The sequence below is a fragment of the Neopsephotus bourkii genome, unplaced genomic scaffold (genome assembly GCF_033783945.1).
Source record: "Neopsephotus bourkii isolate Nb327-2 ecotype Australia unplaced genomic scaffold, CSIRO-AGI_Nbou_v1 NB_1656, whole genome shotgun sequence".
Classification (NCBI taxonomy): domain Eukaryota; kingdom Metazoa; phylum Chordata; class Aves; order Psittaciformes; family Psittacidae; genus Neopsephotus; species Neopsephotus bourkii.
The window spans coordinates 681,501-687,500 of NW_026902130.1; positions in this window are offsets into that span (position 1 = coordinate 681,501).

Genomic DNA, 6,000 nt, shown 5'->3' on the forward strand with positions numbered 1-6,000 from the left:
CCCAGCCACCCCCTTGCTAGACTAAACAAGTCCCAGTGTGATGGGACAGCCCCATGGGACATCCACTGGCCCCACCACCCTGTGCTGGGCTGAGGGTGTTTGAGGGAAAATGAGAGGCTGACCCCGTGCCCCCCACGTGTGTGCAGAGAAAGGAGAAGATATTTTTGATGGTTCCCTTCATTATCTGCAGCTCCCGTTGGGTAAGACATGAAAATGTCACCAAGAGGGAAGTTAGGGAAGGGTTTTATCCTGCAGTAGCTGGTCTGTGGGACCTGACCTCGTGCACAGCCTTGCACACACCATGGCTCAGCTGCACTGCACTGCACAGAGCAGACCAAGTTTTCACCAAGGATGGCCACAGACCCACGAAAGGACATTTATCTGTGAGCAGTGGATGAGCTGGAAATTCACATCCTAGTCCACATAACTCCTTTTTGCACTTGAAAAGCACATAAAGGAGCATGATTAGTCCTTCCGTTTGCCAAGGGGAGCAACTATCTTTGTACAAGCAACTTTCAAAGTGCTGCAACAGCCACACATGCACTCCCTCAGCTTCACGTGCTGCTGAGGACAAAGGCTGTGCAGTGCACACACACGTTTTACCTGGTATTACAAGGCAAGAGCTTTCAGCTTATCATTTCACTGGACAAATGATACAAGCAAAGCACGGCTGAGCAGCTCCAGGCTTGGCATGAACAGCTCTCAGATAAATCAGGGAAACGTGCGGCTTTTTTGACAAGCTACCACCAAAAATGCCCCAGGGAATTCTAAAATATGGCTGGAAGCAAACAGGGCTTGACCACATGTGACTGAGAAAGTTATTAATCTCCTCAGAAAAACTTCTTCCATGTCACACAGGAAACTTTCTTTGTTTTATTTTATTAATGAGTTAAACTGCAGCAAATAGGAAAGGTTAACTGCTGGGGGATGACTGAGTCTCCTCGGGCCCATGATAGAATAAAATGCCAAAATAAAAGCCAAAGTAAGCATCTTTCTGTCTGGCTGCTTCCACAACACTTTGCAAACAAGTTGTCGGGGTCTTTCTGTCTCCCTGCCTAATTCTGTAGCTGATACACAGGCTCTGCTGGGGGGGGGAATCACAGTGGCTGCTTGGTAGCAGGCAGCAGCACAGCTACACCTGACAGCTTAGGACCACAAGTGAGGAATGTTAGCTGGGTAACTCCAAGGCGTTTTCTGCTATAAATTATAGTGAATTTACTGCACTAAGAAATTACCAGTTTTGGGAGAAAATTATAGGCAATGTGTCAGCTATAAATGATTTATGCATAAAACAACCTGTACTGCAGGAACCCAGGGGGTATAATAACAAGATAAAAAGTCATTTAATCTTGTATGTAAATTTAAGCAGGCAGGAATTTGGGAAGAACTGCTTGTTTTTATTCCGTCTTGTGTTGCTGCCAAGTAAAGACAGTACTTGAGCAGAAAAGCACTGATGTGGAGCAGGTAGATAAGCTTGCCAATTTCCAGCAAGATGCATTTTAAACCGGATTTTTGGTTTCAGTTCAACACCCTCTGAAAATTGATTGCTTTCTATTTGACAAGAAAGGAGTCGGAAAAGCAGAAGACTCTTTCTGAGCAAGATAAACTTGGCATGAGCAATGCTGTATGTGGGCCTGAGGAGTCTGAAATATGCTGGCATTCAGCAAAAACCAGATTTTCCCCCTCTTATTCACATGCAGTAGTCTATTAATTCTTAGGAGACTCCTGTTGGAGTAAGAACATAGGTGAGCAAAGAGAGCTGAATCAGCTCAGACTTGAAGAATCAGCACCAGGTCAGGCTTCACAGGCCAACAGATAGTTTGGGTCAAATGAGCGTCATTTCAGATTGACAGCCTAAGGCAACAAAGAAGTGACATCAAGTTTTCTCATTTGATTCTGTGGAATAATTTGTTAACAAGATGCAAGGGGGTAATTTGGTTTTACATAGCAAAAACAGATGGCCAGTCTCCAGCTAGGTCTTCTCCTAGGGACACTGCAGGTATAAGAATCAATAAGCAGCTCATACCACACTCCCATTTTCTGCAGGGAGCAGCTTCAGGCTGTGGAGAAGCAGCAGAGCCACCGCTCCAACTTCCCTCCATCCATCCTCACTGTCTCACTCTCTCTAAAAGGAGATCAAAAATGCATTGCTTACCCAATCACTGCTCTGCTTGCTCCTTGTGGCACAGAGGTCCTTCCCCCCAGGGGAGAGAGGGGATGTCCCCTTGCTCTTACTGTCACCACCATGGAACAGTACAGAGACAAAGCCAACCAGTTGGCATGGAACCAAACCCTGCTGCTCTTGTCATATTCGTTTCAGGTAAAACTTCCCTCAGTGGCTTCACTAAGGACTGAGACTTAAAGAATGAAGTCCATGAAATATTTACCATTACTGCACATGATAATGAGTTTTCTGCATATCTATATGCAATACACACACACATATAAATGCAGCACGCACACACACACATATATGCAATGTGTCTGAGTTATGATAGCCATGGGAGTGATTGCCTGGAATTGTCTGCCCATTGTAAATTAAATATGACAGTTCTACATCTGCATTAATGTTATTACTTTTTTAAGACTCTTCTTTCCCAGATGTGAGTGTTGGTCTCATAGGCCATGAATATAGTTCATGCTCTTCTCCCTTTTTCTTTTGGCAGAACAGCAACAGACACAGTCTCTCTTCATGGTTTTGTAGCTGGGATCTAGAGAATCCAATGAGATTAGCAGAGCTTTGGAAGGGACCACCCAAACTAGGTTTACAGTAATCATGCTTTGCTACTCTATTGTAGAGAGCAGAGCAGAACAACAAGGGTGAAATAAAGACTTCCCCTTTGCAACGAAAATAAATTTGTATGAACTCTGTCCTGAAGGAAAATATAAGCAGAACGGTAGAGATTCTTCCAAAGAGCCCTGATGCTGAAGCATCTTCTTCAGCAACTCTGTGGTGGTGCCGCTGTGCCATGATTCATTAACAAAGCATGCAGACATCAAGGTCCAATGGGATAGCAGTAACACACTACATACTACTCAGGAGACACAAGTTCAGCAGTGGTCCTCCTCAGCAACCCAGATACAGTCTGAATAGGTCCGAGCTGAGGTCCATGCTTGTGCTGTAAGGAGTCCTGGCATCTCACCACCCTGGACTGGGAGGGTAGTGACAGAGTTCTCCTTTCTACTACTTTCAACTACCCAATTGGTCTAACAGCTCCCTTCTCTTTCAGTTCCCCTACAATCAAAGTTGCTTATAGCTCAAACAGGACTCGCTACCCTGCCCTCCTTCGCAATGGCCACCTTGGTTTGCTCACCCCTTACTGTTTTTTAAATGAAACCAAGTCACTGTTCTTTAGTCGAGCCCTAAGCTGGAGGATGACTAGGATGAACTTTGTGTCTCTTTTTTAATACCTTTTTTAAAAGTATGTGCACTCATGTGGCCATACTAACCTCACTGGTTTAGGGTTTATCTCACCCTACAAGCAAGGTCTTACAGTCACTAAAATTGGTATGACATTCTCCTTCCCCGATGATTCCCTCAGAAATGGAATTGCTACCTACCTTATGAACGTCACAGGGATGTGCCAGATGCGTTTCCTCTTATTTTTCAGTCACTTTATTTTTGCCAATTTCTATAAGCACACCCTATACAAGAAGTTATTACTAACTGTGCGAATTGATTGGTGTCAAAAACATCATGGGAGTTTAAGGGAAAACAGCAGTCTCATGATGTGCTACTGACAGGCGCAGCTTTTCAATGAGGCCCAGGGTGAACTGATTATTATAGAGCTCTTCAGAGAAAAAGTGGCCTCTGTGCTAACTTACTGAAGAAGTTTGTGCAGGTCTTAAAAACAAATGAACATCCGTAACAAGAACTTCAAATGGAAACATAAATTGATTTACTCAGTGTTTTGCAGTTTATAGGGTCAGGAAGACAGATCAGGACAGAGCCAGTTCACAGACTGGGGTTAGAAATTAAGAGGGCAGGACTTAACTTTCCATAGCAGCATGTTTATACAAGAAGAAAAAGATGTGGTCTCTGCTCAGCAAGAAGCTAGTGAAATAAAATATATTATGTATATGTACTAGTACAACCTGATTTCTTGCCTCACTCAATTTTCTGCTAAGACACCATAAAGCTGAGTTACTGGCCAGCTGCACTCAACTGTGCTGCTCTTTAAATATTATTCTACTATTCTAGACAAGTAGGTAAAAAAAGCCCAACACACGAGCTGCCTAGTGTGAGTTCACTGATGAAGACAGAGCACCAATGGCTTCAGCTAAAGCAAGAACTTGGACACAGTTTTGTGTTCCCAAAGTCCCTATGGGGGCAGAGGCTTTTCAAGAATTATTTTCCCCACTTTTAGGTCAATGTCATAGTCTACCACATGCCAAGAGGTGCGGTCTGTCCCCAGCTGAGGTGCAAGGCTGTGGTTTCTTCTCTGCTCCAAGATCATCATGCCAGTCATCAGTGAGTGGAAAACTGAGTGCTCTGCTGCTCAGTGTGACTGGTCTGAGGTAGGAGGCCACTGTGATGCCCTGCATGAAAATACAGGACATAGCTAAGTCTATGGGAAAGGCTGAAGAAGCAGCAGCTTGTTATATGAGTCTCTCACTCAAGGTGTGAGACATGACTGGAGGAGAGAAAGATTGGCTTGAACTGCATAATGACTTCATTTCGACAGTCTAATGTGTAGGATCAAGAACCAGTACCTGTTTAAAGACCTTCAACAAATAATCCCAGACTTCCTCAAAATGTTGTTGTCCTCGCACTGGTAAACTGCTACAGAGCTTTCTGGCACGCTCTGGATTCAGGGACTGCTAGCAGTATGATGTTTAGGTCCCAGACAACTGAAATCAGCCAAAGTTCTGCTCTGTATTTCACCAGAAAAAGATTGATCCTTATATAATATCAATTCTGCAAAGGGAGATTACTGCTTAACTTCACCCTGGTATATCCCACTGTAGGAAACAGTGCATTTTTATGTCCCTAAAGAAGCAGCGTAAAGCATCAGTCCACAAAATGGCTCATGGGAAAAGTATCACCTATCCTGACCTCAGCTACATGCAGCATGAATATCCTAAAGAAAATGTGAATAGAATAACTTCAAGAATAATAACAGCCCTAAGGAGATATGTACTTGTCTCCTATGTTTTAAGGAATATGTCTATACTAAGCCTGGCAGCCTTCCTACAATGTAGGCGCTTTTCTTTTTTAATTCCCATCAAGTTTTACTGCATTTGTATGATATGCAATTAATGAGCCATAGAATCATCGAAATTAGAAATGGAAAAGATGCATTAAGTCATCTAGTCCATCCCCTGACAGTGCAGGATTGTTCCCTACAGTATATTTTTATACTTTCTAATGCTCTGTACAGTCCAGATTTAAATGTCCCCAGAGATGGAGCTTCCACCAATTCATTTAGAGGACTGCTCCATGGTCCTGTAGCTCTCACTCTCTGGAAAATTTTCCTCATAAGGCCATGTACATCTTCCTTCCTTTCCTCACTTTCACTTCTGTTTTAGCTGTAATCCCTCCTACCAGCTCACATAATTCCCCTCCCTCCTTGATATATATACTTTATGTAATCATGCCCTCTGTTTAAAGATTGCTTACATTAACTATGCACATTTAGTTTTCATGCCTTGCTTACATGCCCAACCGTTCCTATCCAGCCCTTCTCCCTACAGCCCTTTAATCATTTTGCATTGCTCTCTCTCTGAGCTCCCTCCATGTTGTCTGTTTCCTTCTGATAAAAGGCATAAAGGCATGATTCCAGGTGTAATTTTTCCAGGCTTTTACAGGGAAATGGTGTTACCCACCTGCTCCACACCGTTCAATCACTGCAGCTTCTCAGCTGCCATATTGCCTTGAAAAGGCTTATGTGAGCTGATGCCTACTGGTACTTGAATTGTGATGACATGTTGCTGAATGGATTGGAAAAGCAAACCTCAGTAGTACCTTTGACTGTTCAAAATGGCTGATATTAGCAAATG